We start from the raw sequence: 21,353 nt of genomic DNA, 5'->3' as shown, positions 1-21,353 counted from the left end.
TTCCAAGTAAACAAAAACGTGTACATTACCTCATCCCTCCCCAAACATGAAAAACGCTCAATAATTTTGGACCGCCTTGCATTATATACCTTGCGCAATTTGATATGATATCTATTACACAGACCTCATGTAATTAACTATTTGAGAACTCTGTAAATGGATTAGGAAATTAAATAGCATCCTATTACAAGTAAAAATTCTGTACTTTTTTCCCATTAAACTTATAAATTATAATAATTTGTTATTGTATTTAGAACTTTTATTAACACATGTTATTAAATGTTGTTATTTGCCGAAATAGTTTCATAAAAACCTAAAATGTTCATATGGGAGGAATACCTTTTTAATCCCTTAAATCCCACAACCTAAAGGGGATGCCAGATAGCAATCCCTTTTGTCCATCATATTTACAGTTCCTAGTATAACTCATCTTTTTTACGTCAGATATATAGACCAGGATGAGGTAAGGTTGCCTGTGCTCTTACTGGGAGTTGAACTGGGATTTTCGGTAAATATACTAACCATTGCGAGAATTCATCACATAGTATACCACAAAAATAGGGGTAAATGTGTATTTTGCTTTCTTTTTTTACCTGTTAGATTTTTAAGGAGACTTAAAAGGGCTACTAATCCGCAAAATAATGACGAATGTTATAGCCATAAAATTTTATTAAAAGTGGCTGCAGCAGTTCGTTTTGCCAAGCGTTCCGTTTATTCGGAGTAACAGCGGTTAACATATTACTTCAAGTAATCGGAATTTTGCTGTATTTACGCAAACGATAAGGAAACATACAGATAAGTTTTTCTTCTAGTTTATTTCTAATCCGCAAAGTAATGACGAATGTTTATAGCCACAAAATTTTATTAAAAGTGGCTGCAGCAGTTCGTTTTGCCAAGCGTTCCATTTATTCGAAATAACAACGGTTAACATATTACTTCAAGTAATCGGAATTTTGCTGTATTAACGCAAACGATAAGGAAATATACAGATAAGTTTTTCTTCTAGTTTATTCTTATCTCTTACATCATAAAGCTTTGAAACCTTTACAAACATAAGTTTTTAATTTTACCGCAAGAAAATACTCATAATGAATCTTAAAATTATAGCTATTGGCGTCAAAATTCATCTTCCTTTGAAGGCCTTCCGAAAACCTGATCCTGATGCGAATTATGTCTTGCAGGCAGTAAATCCAAATGATTTTCTCTGTTGATTTTTCTACTTGTGTCAAACGTTATAATGATTTTTTTGAAATACATTTACCTGATTTATGAGGCTTGAGTTAGGTGGTTGAATCTAAAATATTGCTTGAAGAAAGAAGATTAAAAGCTTTCCCAACAAGATTAAGGTTTATAAATGGTGATCTGGAATATTTAAAGTGTTGTTTAGCGAGAACTGCGTATTGCTGCTTCTGGCGTGTTATTGCGGAGAACTGGAAACAAAAATTTTTATGATACATGCGAGCAATAAATTTAGATTGTAATTCAGTGACGATATCCATTTGTAGTTTTTTTAAAATTCGACTTATATAGAGTTTAGTCGTACATTAACCAGTTTTATTCAGTTCATATAAAATCACAAATCTATAACAATTTTCCCTTCCAAACACATAAGGACATTTTCAAATGTCTTTATGTGTTTGGAACATGATGTTCATGACACATATGTGTAAAAATGATCTTGGTTTTTTTTTTAGAATTTTTCTGAAGTAAGCGTTAAATAATCTCTAATGATGAAAACAATCAATAACAAATAAAATGTTCAAGAGTATAAAATGTTGCTAATATGTCTAAATATCTGCAGTATTTGGAGAGAATTATTAAAAGTGAATAAGAGATAACGCAATTTTGCACTTTATAAACTAAATATCTGCAGTATTTGGAGAGAATTATTAAAAGTGAATAAGAGATAACGCAATTTTGCACTTTATAAACTAAATATCTGCAGTATTTGGAGAGAATTATTAAAAGTGAATAAGAGATAACGCAATTTTGCACTTTATAAACTTTACTTACTCTTACTCTTCGACTCCATTACTGACCTTCCTTTCCCTGATTCTGAAAAGTTTGGTTCTTCTATAGCGTTAGGTCTTTCTAAACCAAGTAATCTGCGGCATACATTCTATACTGATGATTCTGTTGTTTACAATCTGAAGACTGCAAACAAGTCTCGTATTTAAAATATTCTGGGGTTCCGAACGTAAGTGATATCTTCTGTTCTTTATCTGGTACATTTATACTGGTTACAGAGGAGCATAGTTTCAAAATTATAAAATGCCTAATGAACAAATACATTATGCAAAAACAAAACGGAAGCCATTATTCTTTGAAGCAGAAGCAATAACACCTAAAGCAGTCCTTTCATGGCATTTGTTTAAACACGGTTAGTTGAAAACTATATAGTTTTAAAAAGGGAAATACCTCAGACGATGTTGCTAGACAACGCTAAATACGAAATAATGAAAACCTAGAGCTGGAAGTGTTAAAAATCAGCAACTTTGTGATACTTAAAGCAACTTAAAAATTAAAACTAGCACATGAATAAGTATTTGTATGCTGAATATTTCAACCCAGAGTGATCAAAACGTTAGTAATCTTTTAATTTTTTTAAAAATTTTTAACGAGTTTTTATGTATAGTAAAGATTGTTTCTCTTCTAAGGAATTTTACTATACAGATTGTTTTAATTATATTTATGTACGTCAGACGATGCTTCTGTTGCATATTGATATTCATTGTTATCGGTTTTAGAATAAAGTTTTTATTTGTATGTATCCATGGCAACGAGACGTTCTATAATACAGAGAAAATGTTTTTGAGAGTAATTTGTGTAAGGCTTCTAAGTTAGTAAAAATGTCTTAGTACGAAATAAAATATTTAGTTTATGACTATATGTTCCTTTTCTTAAGGAGTCACAACAAATAAAATGGCGTCCGGGAAAGAAATTGGAGTAACTGCAAAATAAATAAGGTACGATTTGAATTTATATGTTAAATATTTGTTCTTTTAGTTTCTCATGAGCTTTGATAAGCATGGTACGATTTGAATTTATACGTTAAATATTTGTTCTTTTAGTTTCTCATGAGCTTTGATAAGCAAGGTGCGATTTGAATTTATACGTTTAATATTTGTTCCTTTAGTTTCTCATCAGTTTTCATAAGCAAAGTACAATTTGCATTTAAATGTTGATTGTTAGTCCAAAGGGGCTTTTTTCTCTGAAGACTATCGTTTTGCGATTTTGCGTGGGACTTCTATAAACGTCGGTTCACTTTTCAAACTGTTGCCACAAAATGTTAGAGTCCTGCATTATATTTGAAGAAATTAAATAATGAAAAATCTGCATAAATGATTGTCTATTTCTCGCATTGTGATAAAACAATGGTACATAGAGCCATCGAATTTTGAATGACGAAATCCTATTGCGAATATGGGCATCTGAAATCCCAAATTTGGAATTTGTTTTATTATAGATTTTATATTTTGTAAAACTTTAACGAATTTTTGATTTACAAACTCAATGCTTTAAAAGCGAGAAATGGCAACGTTATATAGAAAAAAAAATACTTTTATCTCCAGCTCGCGAGACTGTGTATATCGGAAATTCTAAAGATATGCTTAATTTAACATTATTTTGCGATATTGCTCTTGAACTGAATTTTATGGTTTAAGTGCAAAGAACATGATATTTAATAAATAAAGGTAACACTCAAAACGTTAAAAAAACGCCCCTTTGGACGTAATTTAAAATCTGAAAAATTTCAGATTTTTTTTTTGTGCTTTTAGTTTCTCATGAACTTTATTAAGTACTACTACTTTATAAGGTATTTCTCTCGCCTTCTTAGCATGCCTTCGTGCGCACACTCAGCGCGTAATTAAGAGGTCCGTGGGTCGATTTCTGGGGAAGGCTTGCCTGCTTCCAAAAATATATCTAATGTCTCTACAACTTTACTATGGATGCTTGAAAATTACAACGTAAGATTTTACGTACAACATTTACGAATTCGACAAAGGCTATTACCAAAGAAATTACGAAAACGAAAGGGGATGTTTCCGGACTTTGTGAATTCAATTCATAGTTACATGATAAATTCCAGCACTTAGAAAGTGTTCAACATGCGATTTATGAATTACTTAATTATGCTTGGCGAGGGCGACGAAAAATAAGAAAAGAAGTACATTAAGGATTTCAGCGAAGCTGAAAATTATAGAGAAAACAACTTTTCTTTTTAAGTTAAAGGTTGAAAATTTTGAAAAAAATTCTGATGATAAGTCAATTCAGTCGCCAGGTCATCAAAATTATCGGTTGCCAAAACTGGAAATTAAGAAATTTAATGGAAATATTAAAACCTTTTTGGGATTTTGGAATCCGTTTTCCAGAATTCATGGAGGCTGAATGAGAATGAAGAAATGCCGGCTGAAGAAAAGTTTCAATACCTGATTCAGGCGATTACTCCTGGGTCTTGAGCTGCCAGTTTAATAGACAGTTTGCCCCTACGGCTCAGAATTAACCTAAAGCCATTGAATTATTGAAAGAAAGATTTGGCAGAGAAGATTTATCAGTACAAGTAAATGTTCGTGAATTACTCTCAATGGTTAGGGAAAATGCTGTAAGTGGTAGGAAATTTACAGATTTAACTATTTTATACAATCAACTGGAATCACATTTAAGAGCTTTAGATACGTTAGGAAGATCTAAAGAAAAGTTTGCAGATTTCTTGTCTCCTCTTGTCTTCCTGAAAATGTTTTGAGAGCTTGGGAAAGATACCGAGTGTCCAATTTTCCTAATGGTAGCACGAGGAAAATACGATCGAACGGAGAAAAAATTAAGTAGTCTGCTCTGTGGAAGTTAGTGCTATTAATTAATATGCTAATTTTGGCAAAGGACCGCCAAATCGAAGCCAATCAAAGACATTGGAAATTGTTATCACCTGAATAAGGCGGTAGTTGCGATGTCTTGGCTAAGTGGGGAGAGTTTATTTGCAACCTACTTTGTTTCTCCTTCTGCATGGGGGAAAGAAATTTCGGCTCAAAAGTACACGATTTCCCCTTTCGGCTAATCTTCCGCCGACTAAAAGAACACCAAACCTTACTGTGTACTACCCGAAGACGTAAGATGAGCCCAAAATGTATTTCTGTAGAATCACTGATACATTCGATTGCATGGCATCCTTTCATTTTGCTAGAAAACGCTGGATGCTCTCTGTTATACCCATAACTTGAAGTACCTCCCATAGTAAAAAAACACAGAATTTCAGGTCTGGAGATCTCTGTGACTGTTCTTAGTGAAAGTGAACCGCTATTACTACATTTTAGTCTCAAGAAAAAAAGATGCAACATGGATTGATGCTCTAACTATGCATCAATGGTTATCAATGGTATTTATGATATTGTTGCGTTTTTTTTTATTCTTCTGACACCAGTTGTTACGTTATTTTCTTCCTTCACGTTCGTACGGGGTTTGTAGATTTGGAGTGAATAACGACGACACTTGATGAAGTATCGAAACACACTTTATTTAGCCAATATTAATCAGGACAGCTCCAAAATCACTTTTACAACGTCGAACTGTTATAAACACGCTGACACGTTCAGCGACACAGCCTTCACACTGTCACAGGCAATAACGGTGGAGACAGCTTCACTGCAAAGCACCCGAGTACAGCTCCCAAGAGTATAGCTCTCGACTCAGCACAGTCTAAGAGAAAACTTGACGATGCACTAATTCGCGATGCACTAAAAGACTCTCTCGATGCAGTCGACGACCAACTCGGCGCTAGACTTCGAGACACTCGCTCAATGACTGACTATCAGCTCGCTAGACGAGGCAGACACACTGAGACACACACACTAGCTGACTGCGGACCAGCGGGGTTTATATAGCTTTTGGTTTGTGTTCGAGAACATTCTGGGCTAAACCGGTAAGAATTCGTTCCAGAAGGTTCTCCATCCGTCCATGGTATATCGCCAATTTTGTCGCCGATTTCTCGCCAAATGTGGCAACGCTGCCTTCCCTTGTAATTTTTATGACAATCCTAAAACTGCTTTGCGGGAAAGCCATCTTACCACGCCCGTACATTTCGTAACAATATTATGCATTTACAGCATTGCGATTTAACATTTAGAAAAATTACATTAGTTCTGTAATCTAATTTTTTTTTCATATTGACCTCAGTCTTTGGTATTCATGCGAGGATTATAAAAATTTTAGTGTAAAGATTACACTTGTTATTTTTTTGTTTTTAATTTTTCGATATTTTCTGAAAATCGCTGCTTGAATTTTTCGTGTTTCTTGGAATCCTTTTACTCCCTATTTTTTTTTCTAATTTATTAACAGATTCAAATAAATCAAGGTCTTCCGATCTAAAGAAGTTTTTCCCCTCCTTACTTTTTCTCTCTCTCTCAGTATGAGCTTATTATCATTAATATTACTATGCTTTTGAGCAGAAGGAAAAATAATATTAAAGCGCTTTTAAAAGTTTCATATTTGTATATGACTTTGTAAAACAACTTTACGCATGTGACGTATTGAAATGAACTGAGATTTATAATCTGTCACTTTATTTCTGGTCAGAAATCATTAAACGAATGCATTGTTGATAGATTATGAAAAATAATCTTTTCAATCTGACATAGTTGCTTTAATTTCTACATATGACCCTGAAAAGTATGGTGATTTATTAACAGTTTCCATCTTTAATTTATCTTCCGCGCATGTCTTTATGTCTCATCAAACCACTCCTGTTTTTCGTATTCAAAACTGAATATAAAATTTCTTCATTTCGACCACAACTCAGTAGGATTAAATGCTGCATATTGCCTAAATTTTCCCAGAAAGATTCGAGGAACTATAAGAGGTAAAAACCAAACCAACAAAGGTATTGTAATAAATTATATAAATATTTCTAAATTGGATTTTTAGGTATTTTTTGTTTTATTTCCTTATATTTATTTATTCACTTATTTAGGGCATTCCGTGCAGGGATTTTTTTTTTATTATTTATCTTGTGTTTTATTTAATCTTGAATCCGCAGCCGCTTGTTGTGTTTGTAGGCATTTATTTTATGTAAAATATGTGTTTGTATGGATGTATTTCTTGTATTATATGTTTGCGTGTTTTTATTTCATGTGTTGAAGTTGAAATTGTAAAGGTAGTTTAAGTACAAATTAGCAGTGTTTAAAATGTCGCTATATTAGGAAAGTTTTTGGCACTTTCCTGTGAACGTTGCGATACTTTCGAAAGTTCCACAAAAGGCATTTTCACAATTTTAAAGCCGAATTTCGTGGAAGGTTTCAGAAGATTTTCACCGAGCAAAAGTGTATGTTTCATACCATTTAAGATAAAACATATGTAAACCAAAATTATAACTTAAATTAGCAATTGTCCCTTAACTCTTCATTTCAATTTGGAAATCTCTCCTCTCGAGTATAAAATTAATAACTGCTTAAATAACTATTTCAATTCAAAATACTAAACGGACTAAAGTCAGTTCAATTTATAAGGAACAGAACTAAATTCAGTTCCTTCCTATATCTCATTCATCTTTATCATACAATTTCGAATAACATACAAATCTTTATCATACAATACAATTTCTCGCATGCTGTTTTAATATCCCTCTCATCCAAGTTACAAATATTTTCAAAAAACCCAAACTGTTCAAATACCTCCTTCTATTTTTTACTGCGTTTTTGTATGTTGTAAATTAGACGGTCAGTTATTGATAGACAGGTTTCTACTTTAAATTTCTGGCTGTAGTTGCCTTCAAAAGTTACGTCTGTGTCTTTATCTCTTTCAAGGAAAGTTACACTAGCATTGCTTTGTCTTACACGCTTGTGAACACTTTGATACTCTTTTATAAAGGATATTCCTTTGGCTTTTGACTCATAAAAATCAAAAGATTCTCTTTTGGTTTTTATATACTTCACTAAAGATTTTAACAATTTCAGTGCTTTCGACAAATCAATATTTTTACTCTGGACGAATTAATCCACTTTTTAAATACGAGTCAAAATGTCATTTCAAAAGAAAGTTTAAAAAATAGTTTCCAATTCATTCATCTTGTTTTTCAAGTTTTTTACAGAAAGTTGAGTATTCGCTGCCTGTGATTCATCATTAATTAAACAGTCAAGGCTTATGACAATTTCTGTACATCCTCCGCGTAAATTGCTTTAATTGCATCTGCGCGTGCAGACCAACGTGTTTTTGATAAGCTTTTCAATATATATTTTTTTTTTTTTATCAGAATTGAACTTTAAAAGGTCAGTGTATCTCAACAATGGGTTGATAATAAAACAAAATCGCAGAGATTTGGAAAAATTCGAAATAAATTGTTACATTACAGTTAATTCAATTAAGTTCAAAGAATATCCTAAACGTGGTGCGTACACAGGGTATTTATTTTTTTCTTGAAGTCGGGCTTGCAATCCTGAATATTTTCCAGACATATTCGAGACATTGTCGTATAACTAACTGATTGCTACAGTCACTGAGTGAAATGTTGTTATTTTCCAAAAATGAATTCTCTGAAGTATGTCTATAAAAACTATGATTAAACTGCAAAAATCTCTCAGTTGGTACATCATTTTGAATATATCACATATCGTATTATAAATGTTAATTGGCCGGAATGAATGACATTTAGGTAGAATCAACAGAGACAGAGTAATAATTAGTTTTCTGTATTTCAGTGACGATAGTTGCCAGGACTTCTGACGCCATGACTTCTATGAATTTCTCACAAATAGCATGCAGATAAGAGGAATTACATTTTCCAGAATTGCTGTACTTTTTGACATGTTCATCCAAAAATGGATCAAACTTACTTAGAAGTTCCAAAATACCTAAATAATTTCCGTTTTTCACTGAACCAGTAGTTTAATTTTCCCCTCTGAGAAGCAGTCCTTTTGATGTTAAAAACTTTATGACAGCCAATTATTCTCTGTAGAAAAACTCTACAAATGATTTCTGTATCGCCGTTAGAGGGCGCTTCGCTTTTGAGAATGAAGGTTAGTTTTTCAGTTTGCGACGTAGCTAGTAGTAAACCATCGATGCAATCCAGGTTGCTTTGTAAAATAAAATGATTATTTTTGTAGATTGTTGAAGTATTTAGCTTCAATTAGAATTAAGTCAACCTTTCGCAATATGGTGCACAACGGCCGGGAACCTTTGGCCAATTTAGAATTTTGTGTTTTTTAAATTGGATAGCATTTTATGCGAAGACAGCCAAGGTAAGCCTGTATTTTCTATTTTTATATAATATGGAAGATCTTATTGCTAAACTGAAATCAAAACTAAAGGTATTGGGGACCGCAGTGTCCAAGATATTAAAGAAAATTGAAACCGAACTGAGTAATGATGATAGTAGTATAAATGTAAATGTATTAGAAGAAATTTTAGACCAGTTAAACGAAAAATCAAAATCCTTGAGCAATTTAGACGCTCAAATAGAACGAGAATTAAAAGTCGAAGCGGACGAAGTTGAAATCTCATCCGTTTTGAAATATGAAGAGAAAATTCAAGTGTGGCAGTTTAGAGGAAAGAAAAAGTTAAAAGAATTGAATAAGCTCGAAAATTTGGACAATGCAAGTAGGGACATTGCTAATGAAACCGTTACAGAATCCTAAAACGAAAGTAATAAATTCACTCGTCTTCCAAAATTAAACCCATCCTTTCGCGATATTTTCTTCAGCACTTCTTTAACATTCATCATTGAACTGTATGATAAGTTGGCTATCTACACGACTAGATATTGTAAACGACTGTGGTAAGCTCATCATACACTTTCTGTGTCCAGGTGAGTTTTCATGTTGTGAAGTAGCCGTATTTGCTTCTTTCAAGGCATTGAATCCGCTAGTGTTGAATGCAGAATTAGTTGATGAAAACAATTCACAGGGGAACCTCGAGATACGAGCACCTCTATATATGTGAAATACATATATATATATAGAGATACGAGGAAAGTATGAGCGAAAATTTCGTCTCTAAATACGAGCAGTAACTCGAGTAACGAGCCAGGCTGTTGGTATGCATGGCGCGTTTCCCGATCCGGTTCGACTCGAGGAATACCCTCGTCAGATCACTCAGTGTTCTTTGATCTACGTATTTGCGCGCTTGTGAGTTAATTGTTTTTTACATTTAACTTGAAAATAATTATTTCACGATGCCTCCCAAGAACAGTGCTGCCTCAGATAGTGCTGCAAAGAAAACGAAGGAAGCCGTGGCTGTTGAAATTACGAAAAAAAAAAAAAAAAAAAAAAAAAAAAACGTAAGCGTGGTGTAAGAGTGACGGAATTTGCGAAGACTTAGGGCCTTTCGACATCGACGATGTGCAGTGTTTTGAAGAAGCAGGAAGAAATTAAGAAACTTTGTAGCTAAAGGAGTTACCATTACTTCCAAGCACCGTCCAAAACTGCTAGAAGATGTTGAGAAGCTGTTGTTTGTGTGGAGAAACAGTTGAAAGGCGATTCAGTATCGGAAGCTATCATTTGAGCTAAGGCTAAGAATCTGTACTTGGACCTTCTCCAAAAAACACCAGGGTACGTCGACTGAAGGTGATATGGCAATGAGATTTTTGGAGGGTGCGGAACGGATCAATTGGATTTCCATTATTTTCAGTGGGGAAGTTTGTTTCTAGATATGAGAAATTCGCTATACAAGCTCAATGCTGGAACAAATTAAACTCGTATCTCGAGGTTCCACTGTACATACGAACAGTATACGGTTCTCTGTGACGGAAAATATATTTGCTATTCGCGGTCTACATCCCCATCGTTATTTAACTCTTTCTTGAACAATATCGCAGAAAGGTATTTTGTTTTAGTTGTATCATTTCGTTCGTTGTATGTACGAGCTGATTTTTCAAAATCATTATGTTTGTTGGAACAAACTGGCGGACCTTTCTCAACCTGGTACGACTGTAAATTTTTGTCTATATATGAAGGCCAAAACCCTGGATTTGTACTTTCAGGAAAAACATTTGAAACATCCATAACCTCATTAGTTATTGTTCGTATTTCAGTAGGTCTTATTGTTTCTTCTTCAACCTTTAAATAGCCGCTTTCTCGCTGACTCTGTCTTTCAACTTCTGATGTATTTATTGTTATTTATTTATTTATGTTTATTTATTTATTTTTATTTATTTATTTATTCATTTTGCGATTGTTGGATATACTGGTAGAAGTGGTAGAGGTTTATGTAGATGCAGAATTTGTATTAATATAAAATTGGGTCAGCTTCGGTAATTTATCAATAGATTTCTTCTTTTCCATCGATATTTTATGTTTCGCAGCTCCACTTTCAAACATTTCATTCTGACTTGTCCTGAATCTGGAATAATTAAAACAAATGTTTAAAGTAATTGTGATGTTTTAAAATAGATACGTATAACTTTCTTCTTACCTATAGATTTTAAATTGACAGTGTAAATACTCGTATAAATGGAAACCCGTAATAAATGTCCGTGACTCACAATCTCACAAACCGACGCGACTGATTGCCACTTTTCGACTAAATTAGTAATGATGGTGTATGGCAGTAGGACTAGGCCTAGTCACGGACATGACATAAGAATGCAATCTTGCCACTGTTACCAATTAGCATATAGTTGAAATTTTTTTTTTTTTTTGGAAAAAATGTCCCAGAGTAACATTTGCCAATTAAAATTATTCGCATCATGATCTTATTGAAGCCGAGTCAAGAACGAGACAAGGCTCCTCTAACCAGAGGCCCAGGGCCTTTCCTAGCCGGGGTGCAGCGCGTAAAAGTACGCGGGCGCAGAAAATTAGAGCGGCTGGACTCACGCATTACCACCCCTAAATATTTTTAATTCATTATAAAAACTTGTCATATTAAGTATTTTTTATGCACTTTGTCATATGTAAGTAGTGAGTATGAAATAAAAATTTTATTAATCATTAAGCATTTTTATTGTAATTTGGGGACGGCAATCTTAGGAATGTACGCGATGGCCTAGGAACGACCCTGCCGAGGCCCTGGGCCCAGGCGCAGTTGCCCCATGCCTTAAAACGTCCCTGGTTGACAAACACGGCACGTCCTCTTTCACGGACCTGAATCTTATCGAACATGTTTGGGATGCTTTAGAAAGACGTATAATCTGTTCTTAATCCTTCTGCTCAGACCCTTGCCACGCTTGCAACTGCTTTGCAAGAGCAATGGCTCTCACTTCCTACGGAACAGATAGACCGTATAATTGACGGAATCACACATCGGCTGTATATGCTGTATTGCTTCTAGAGGAGATCAAATTCCATACTGAATGTAATTTTACTATACCAAACTGAAACATCAGATTTTTTCATTTTATACACCATAATTAACAGTAATACTCCACTGTAACACCATGACTGTCTGGTATTTTCTTATCATGTAATTTTATACCATACTATGTGTTGTATACTATGGTTCAGTTTCATTAGATTCTACATGTAACTTTTTGTGTAATCATCATTTTTGTGATTTTTCCTTAATTAATGATAACAAGTGCATGTTTCATATCTGACATTCACAAGAAAATAATACCAACTTAAAATCATTTTTCTGAATTTAAAAGAATATTATTCTATTTCGTTAAACTTATCCAGTCTTTCTAAATCCAAAGTTTCTCGAAAACTTTTCAAAAATACATTTTCAAACATTTTAACTTTTATTTCCTCGGCAACCTTCTTTTCATTTGTGTAATTCATTGCTGAGCTGAAAGTGAATTCATAGGATTCAAGTTTTTTTTATTACTAAGATTTGGCTTAACTCAGCATGGCCCGAACTTGCCATCAAAAGAACTGGCAGCAGCCGTTAGGAAATTTCATTGTCCTATTCCCCCCCGGCACTGTTTTCATATTCTTCTACCAGAGAACTCTGCAGCTTCAATTGTGTTATGGCTGTGGAAAGCAATGCTTTGTGACTAAGTATTTATAAGGCGGTCTATAATACCAGAACCCTTTATGCAGCACGCTTATGAATATGAGATAAAAGTGACAGGTGACGAACAAGCGGTATTTGGTGATGGTTTAGTGAACGCCCTGCAATGTCATCGAGCAAAGTAGATTGCATTGCAGCATTCTTATTATATTTTTTCTTCCCCTTCCCTCTCCTTTAGTACCTTTCGCTTTTTTTTTTTATGCTTTTCTTGAACGCAGTAAGACTTCTTTGAGCCCCTACTACGAAAAAGACTCCTCCCATAATCTCCATAAAAGCAGGTACTAAGTTGTAAGTCACTCTGTGAAAGCGTCAAGGTCAAATTGGTAGATTCAGTGTTTGTTGCAGAATTGCTTTAGAAAGAAACCTACTGAGAGAAAATAGTCGCTAATGTTGAAAATTTCAGACCTAGCAACAATCTAATGTAAAACCTCTAGCAGTCTCCTGCATACTTCTAAGTTTTGTCTTATTTATATGCTAAAACGTTGACTGTGTGAAGAATTATAAATATTACATACCATATACGCTCATGTCATGTCCACACTTATGTAATATTCGTATCTTAATTTTCAGGAAAATACAGTTTAAGGAAAAAGTATTAACTAGTATAATATCTGCATTTTTGTGAAGGAAAACATGGAGTTATTGAAGGAAAAATTTTGAAGATGGGCTACGATCTTGCGCACTAAGAAATATGTGAGCTTGGTGTCATCATGGGAATGTGTTTTGGAACACTATTCAGAAAAGTTTTAAAATAAAAAAGAATCTCAAATGATTTGAGATTATGTTTTATATGGATGGACATGAACATGATTTACTGCAAGAAAAACCATTTCCGATGAAGTTAGCGAAAAACACAATGAAACCAATAAACAATAACAATCAGAAAACAAAAACTGCTCTTGTACATATGGTAGACAGTATGTGCATATGTTGTTGACAAACAATAAAATCTATTTCAGATAATGTGTTTGACTGCATATGTTTTCCGACCTATTTTGAAGAAAACTCAAAGTTACTTAAGTATACATGTTGGAATTCTGAATTTTCTGCTTAATTAATTTTATTTATCGGAACTTTCATTCTTCTTTCTTTGCACGTACTATATCCTTCAACAGGAGAAGATTAAATGCAAGTTTTCTGACTTAGGAACTGAAAACTGAATGGTCGGCGTAATGTCCGTACCTAAAAATTTGTGTTGAAATTTTTGAATAAAAACTTGAAACATTATACGGAGTGTAAACGGTATACTGCCAGTCTCGCTATTAAATTTTGTTTCGATTCAGAAATCTAAACCAGAATATTTTTCTTTTCCTGAAGTCCATGGATACCACTTCTCTAACAACGACTACCCATGGATTCAGACGCTTTTGATCTTCAGTGCAGGCAGTAGCCTTACAGAAGCAATGTACTTTATAGAGTAGTTAGGTGCATCAAAACAAGAAGCATGTAAAAGCAGTTTGTTGAAGCAGGAAGCTATACCACTTACCGGAATCCGAATTCTAGACCTTCCGATTGCCAACCGGGTGTGCTTCCAGTTACAATAAACCCTTGCCGAGCGCAGATTTACGGAATGCTATTTCGCATATGCGTGCTATCTTAATTGTTTCCATTTAATTTGCTCAATCCTAGATATGTACTAGCATCAGCAATTAGAAGTTATTAGTTGTTCTGGATTATTTTTCAATAAAAATTATTAAAATGGAGGGACATAATGGGAAAAAAAGTAATTAATATTAACAATAAAAATATGAAAACATCACCGCAATAAAAAAAATGGACCGTAGCAGAGGCTCGGAAACCAAAATATTTCTTTAGAAGATCCGCAGAATAGATAGCGAGGATTTTGTTCCTAATTGTAACCGATAATTTGGAACATTTTCAACAGATTCAAACTAGGAATTTTCATCAGAGCTCTGGCATAACTTCATAACCTGCGGGACCTAATCCAGTTTTCCTAATTAATATCCATATGTATCCATTCAGGTGGTCAGGTTCCTTACGTAAGCATCCATTGAAATAATAAGCTTCCAAAAACAAGTTTTTTTTAATAAAAATTACTTAATTAAATATAATTCTTAATTAGTAACAGTCAATTATTAAAATTATGCTAAATATTAACTTAAAATAAATGCATGAAGGAAGCACGTAAAAGCTAAAATTTAATAATGCAACAAAGAAATTTCTCTGGGGGGGGTTTCATTCTGCAAAAGCCCACCAGCGGCCGAGCGGTAAAATCGCTGAACACTGGTAGTTCGGTCCGAGGTTCGATTCCCGCGAACGGGCTGGCTGCATGGGCGTTTTCGTGGTTTTCCCCATGTGTAACGTGTATACGAGCCAGTTTCCCTTAGAAAGTCCTCCACGAAAGGCATCCCTCCCCTTAGGCAGATAGCCCTAGTGTGCTTTGCCCTATTCTCAATACACCATACACCACACCATTCTGCAAAAATATAGCAATTACGTAGAATGTTAAAAAATCAAAGCAGGAACATATGCTCCTTAACTACCCCTTGTTATAATAAACGCCTGGCAGCGGTGGGATTTGAACCCACCCCTCCAAAGAGACTGGTGCCTAAAACCAGCGCCTTAGACCACTCGGCCACGCTACCACGTTTCAGACTGCTTACTTTGGAATAGAAATTTCAGTGTCATTTTCGCTTGCCAGCTTCCTTCGTAAACATGCTGTAAATGATAGTCGGTACTCTATTTTTCTTTTGCACTTCATTTCCTTTAGTGTGCATGTCTTTGTGAAAAACGCGCGAATCAAACCTTCGTGCGTGAAAAGCGCGCTAAGGCTGACATGAACTACGAGTTTCAAATGCGGTGGAGAAAATAAGTGATGTGCGGTACTAAATGAATGAGGATCAGATGCGTTACTAAATGAATGAGGGTCGGAAAGACCTTGAAGTGACTGTTTTAAAGAAACAGTCTATAGTATCTGTGATTTCATATACAGACTAGAATTAGCTGGGGAAAAGGAGAAAAACGAAGTAAGAGAATCCAGACCATTATTGCGATGGATATATTTTGCTAATTAATTTTCATCTGTGAAGGAATTTTCTTGTAATATATAATTATTAGCAGAATATATATATATATATGTAATAATAAAATTCCATAGTCAAGAATACACTTAAAATTCTAACTGTATGTTCTTTTCATTTTTTAATGGCGACGGTCTCTTATTTGAAAATACGTGAAATTAAAACCATTACGTGTAGAAAAGGCGGGAAAAACAACTTTTCTACACGTACAGTTATAGAATGTTCTGGAAATATTTAAAGCGAACTGGATTGGCTGACGTCATTTCTTGGAAAATCCGCTTTTCCAGAGGCTATAAAAGGACTCGCAAAAGAATATCGGGGCTTTTTCTTAAATGTCACGATGCAGTAAACTTCATACAAAAAGTTATTTGTAATTCTTTTTATTTACTCGATATCTGATTTTGTAACTGCTATTTCTCCTGAGTAATAATAAATGGATCTTGTTTTTTAAACTTATCGTCTGATAATTTAAGCTACGACAAAAGCTGGTACATCACATATATATGTTAGGCAGCGGGAAATTTATCTTCATGGCATGTAGAAATATATTTTATTAATTGCATCAATAGAATAATATTATCAGTTAAATATATTATAGACTATATCAAACAGAAATATCTTTTAAAAATTATCAAGAATTACTGTTTTTTAATATCTCATTGGTGAACAGATATACTTTTAAAGTCTAAAAGCCTAGGGAAAATGGGCGAAACATTGTGTTGCTTGTTTTTAACCAATGAGAAGGAAAGAAGTATCACCAAGCTTTGCTACGTAAGCTAATTATATAAAATTTCTAGAACCTAAAGATTCCTTGAATTGCTACATTCCAAGGGTGTAGCGGGAATTCGTTTGTCAGTCTGATAGTAGCTTACATTGTTATGCTATTTTTATTTATTTATTTATTTATTTAATTTTTTTTCAATTTAAAAGCAAATTTAATGTCATCTGCAACAAAACTGACAGCTTGTCAGTTCGCGTGATTGAAGAGCTCTTGCAAGACTGGCAACACTACCACAATGCTATAACCACAGTTGATAATGCTATGCCAGGCTTGGTAATGCTATATCATAACATTTATTAATACTGAGGTATAGTGCAGCACAGCATAACGAAACATGAAAAATAATTTCTAGAGCGTTAGTTATAGTCGTCTTCGGTAATAAATATAATGTACAACTTGACTCCCTTAAACATTAAAAATTAAATTAACATTACAATTTTAAACGTTTTCTTCAAATTCTTATCATAATAAGGGAAATGTATTCATGTGCTGTGTAAATTTGCTTTGGGGACTGCCAGCTTGAAAACACAGATCTTCCACGAAAGTATCCTTCCTTGTAGGCAGACAGTCTTTTCTGTGCTCTTTCATTAAAATAAAACAAGCCATTTTATTAATTTTAGTTTTTTATAAAGGCATATTGCAAATGTCTGTCATATCATAACCCGATTAACTGATTAACCGATTAACCGATTAACTGTTGTCGATTGTTGATGCCGACACCCTCATCTGTATTATTGGGATTTGAGAATAAGCTACGTGTGAGCGTTTGATACGTAGGGGTTTCTCCACCTGTTCAAGCACCAAAACAAAGTACAGAAGCCGCATATAAATGCAGAACTAGACATTCGCCTGTAGTTGTACCTTCAGATCTAATTCACGCAGAGAAAACTTCTTTACGGAATTTATACACGTCAGGTTCTAAATGGGCTGTTTCCGGAGCTGGTAAGAACAGGGAAAATTATCTCATGCTGAAAGCCAGCATACCGACAAAGTATCATCTGCAATTATCATTAGTTGAACCTAAAATAAGACTAATCCCGAAACTACTCCCGAAAAATTCAATCACAAATATCTCACTAAACGTTTACATGCTATTTTATTTTTTATCCTAATTTAAGCTTACAGTGAGCGCAAGTTGCACTACAGTTAATAAAATTAAACTGAAATTGTTTTCTGTAATGAATAATAAATAATGAACGAATGCGAATTTTAAATGAATTCAGGATAATTGTTAAATTGAAGAAGCTATGTTTATTGTACGGACCTTTTTGATTTTACTGTTGCCAATAATCATTTGTAACGCAAATGCTTTGTTTTATTTAACTGTGAAATAACCTCCTTTGTATGGCAATAGTATGGGTATTTGTTGCAGTTCAGAAAAAAACTGAAATATTTTGTGAAATGGAAAGTTTTTTGAAGAATTTCATTGTGGATATTGTGTAATTATTTAGATATATCTTTATATTACTTTACTATCTATCCCCTCTCTACCTTTCATTACTTCGAAACACTTTTAAGTTGCAAGACAATTGTAAGTTATTGTTATTATTAGGCCTAAGGAGCTCTGCCATACGTATTCATTCTAAAAAAGGCTCTGCGAATGAAAAAATTTGTGAACCGCTGATCTAAATGATAGGGCAAAAGTGATGATAGAAATTTCTTAAATGTTTCAGCTTTTAACGTTCACCCAAAAGGGCTGTGTTAAGGTTTTACGCTGTCGCAGAACTCACAGTCTATCAGCCTGGTCTTGCAGTCATTTCGACCAAACTTTTCAGTCCAAAGGGGCAATTTGCCCTGAAGGACTATTAATTTCGTTTTGGCATTTTGCGTCGAAAACTTTAAAATTTTTCAAATCGTAGCCACCATATATTATCGCCCTGTCTTATATTTAAAGAAATTAAGTAATGAAGAATTTAAGTAAATGTATGTATGTTTCTCGCACTGTGATAAAAGAATGGTACCTAGAGCCATCAAAATTTGAATAATCTTCCATAGAATATGGGCATGTGGAAGCCCTAATTTGAATTTGAAATTTGCTTTATTATCGATTTCAGATTTTGTAACATTTCAACGAATTTTTGATTAAAAAACTAAACGATTTCAAAGCGAGCAATGGCAACACTATTAAAAAAAACATTTTTATCTACAGCATGCAAGACTCTGTATCGGAAATTCTAAAGATATGCTTTTTCTAAAATTTATTTTGCCATATTGTTGCTGAACTCAATTTTATAGTTTGAGTACGTAGAACATGATATTTAATAAATAAAGGTAACACACAAAAAGTAAAAAAAAAATCTGAAATTTTTCAGATTTTAAATTACGTCCAAAGGGGCGTTTTTTTAACGTTTTGAGTGTTACCTTTATTTATTAAATATCACGTTCTTTGCACTTAAACCATAAAATTCAGTTCAAGAGCAATATCGCAAAATAATGTTAAATTAAGCATATCTTTAGAATTTCCGATATACACAGTCTCGCGAGCTGGAGATAAAAGTATTTTTTTTCTATATAACGTTGCCATTTCTCGCTTTTAAAGCATTGAGTTTGTAAATCAAAAATTCGTTAAAGTTTTACAAAATATAAAATCTATAATAAAACAAATTCCAAATTTGGGATTTCAGATGCCCATATTCGCAGTAGGATTTCGTCATTCAAAATTCGATGGCTCTATGTACCATTGTTTTATCACAATGCGAGAAATAGACAATCATTTATGCAGATTTTTCATTATTTAATTTCTTCAAATATAATGCAGGACTCTAACATTTTGTGGCAACAGTTTGAAAAGTGAACCGACGTTTATAGGAGTCCGACGCAAAATGCCAAAACGAAAGCAATAGTCCTTCGGGACTGCAATCCCTTTGGACTTAAAAAAAAAAAAAAAAAAAAAAAAAATTTGGACATAATTTAAAATCTGAAACCTTTCAGATTTTTGTTGTTCTTGTTGTGTATTTTTGTATTTTCAACTTTATTATTAAACATCGCTTTCTTCGCGCTTACGCCGCATACAATTCTACTGCAAAATCACAAAATTTTTCATAAAAAATAAATCACAAAATGTGCAGCGTAGTAGCATATACACTCTTTTGCAAAAAAATTGAAGCAGCATGAAGGAAGTGGTTGTTTTTGATGAAATTGAATATGCGTATAGCTCATACACAGATAATAAAATGATTAAAAAATCAAGGTCATAGTACCTGTTCATGGCTCACAATCACCCATTGAGTATTCAATTAGTAGTTGGTCAAACGCCCCTGGCGGCAATGCATGCTTGAATTCGTCGAGGCAAGGAGTGGTAGAGGTTCCTAATGTCATACTGCGACGCATTCTGTCAAGCATTTATCAGTTGTCGCTCCAGATCTGCGATATTTTTGTGGAATCTGGCGGCCTACTATGCCCCAGACAAGCTCGATTGGTGAAAGGTCTGGTGTTTTTCGTGACCAACTGCAACTTACAAGAGTATCAACCGCAACGAGACAGTCCAGAGATATGCGAGCGGTATGTGACCTAGCATTATCTTGTTGGAAAATGGCCCCAGGATGACGTGCCATGAAGGGAAATGCAACCGGCCGCAGCAGGATGGTATCAACTTATCGTTGAGCTGTTAAAGATATACGGAAGATGACTAAAGATGACCTGCTATCATAAGAAATAGCGCCCCACACTATTACAGCAGGGGTTATATGGGTGTATGCCTTTGTAAAACAAAGGCTGATTGGACCGTTGGCCGCGTCCTCTCCAGACACGAACACGGTGGTCATCTGCTTCAAGAGTGAAGTAGGATTCATCGCTGAGCATTATAGGATGCCAGTCATGATGATCGGCTGACTCCAGACGACTCCGCCAAGGCTGTGGGGTCAAAAGCAAACGTCTTAAAGGCTCTGTGAGCGTAACCCCGCCTTAGACAAGCGCCGTGAGATGGTGGACGGTACCACGGAAGGTATAGACGTGGCTGTAGTATGTTGAATAGTCGACAATGCTACCGTTGCGGCGGTTCGGGACTACCGAACAATCAACTGTCTTGCCTCCACATTTGGGCCCCTTGGCCTTCCAGAGCCTTCATTTTGTCGGGAATTTCCTTGTAGCAACCATTGCTGACAATATCTTTGCACAGCAGTATCTGTATGCTACAGGTGGCAGCCTATTGCTCGGTATGACCATCCAGCTTCACGCAACCCTACAGTGCGACCACGTTTGAAGTCATTTAGTTGTCTGTAAGGTCTTTGATATCGTCGTAATGGCATCTTTAGTTGCTTCTTTACGGAACTACAATGGCAGCAACAAAAAAAGATAAAATTTCCACCTCTGTTACTGGTTTTATACTTTGCGAATTGCGCGCTATGATCGCAATTCCTGTTCATTTGCCTTGAAACTTTGATCATTTGCATATTGTACTTTATTTCCAACCGAGCAACACATTGCTTTCATAGAGCCGAGCTTACTGATTAAAATTAAAAGATAAATATCTTGCATTTTTCAGAGTGGGAACAACATTCTCACACGCTGGAGATAAGAATGTTTTACTTCGAAGGGTATTGCCTCTGCTCGCTTTCAAATCGTCGAGTTTGTTTATCAGAAATTCATTAAAGTTTTACAGA

General features: G+C 34.5%; 1 protein-coding gene and 1 non-coding gene across 5 annotated transcripts in view; one reads left to right on the top strand and one right to left on the bottom strand.

Annotated features, from left to right (window-relative positions):
- by (focal adhesion protein tensin) overlaps positions 1-21,353 on the top strand; it is a 699,237-nt gene that overhangs the window by 88,212 nt on the left and 589,672 nt on the right. The gene's annotated exons all lie outside the window — the stretch shown is intronic.
- Positions 15,455-15,536, bottom strand: TRNAL-UAG (transfer RNA leucine (anticodon UAG)). The gene has a single exon. It is a non-coding gene; the product is annotated as a tRNA-Leu (tRNA).

This window comes from Stegodyphus dumicola, chromosome 5 (assembly GCF_044657685.1).
Source record: "Stegodyphus dumicola isolate Sdum_Otavi_A_Nest chromosome 5, ASM4465768v1".
NCBI classification, from domain to species: Eukaryota; Metazoa; Arthropoda; class Arachnida; order Araneae; family Eresidae; genus Stegodyphus; species Stegodyphus dumicola.
This window is presented reverse-complemented; position numbering and strand designations above follow the sequence as displayed.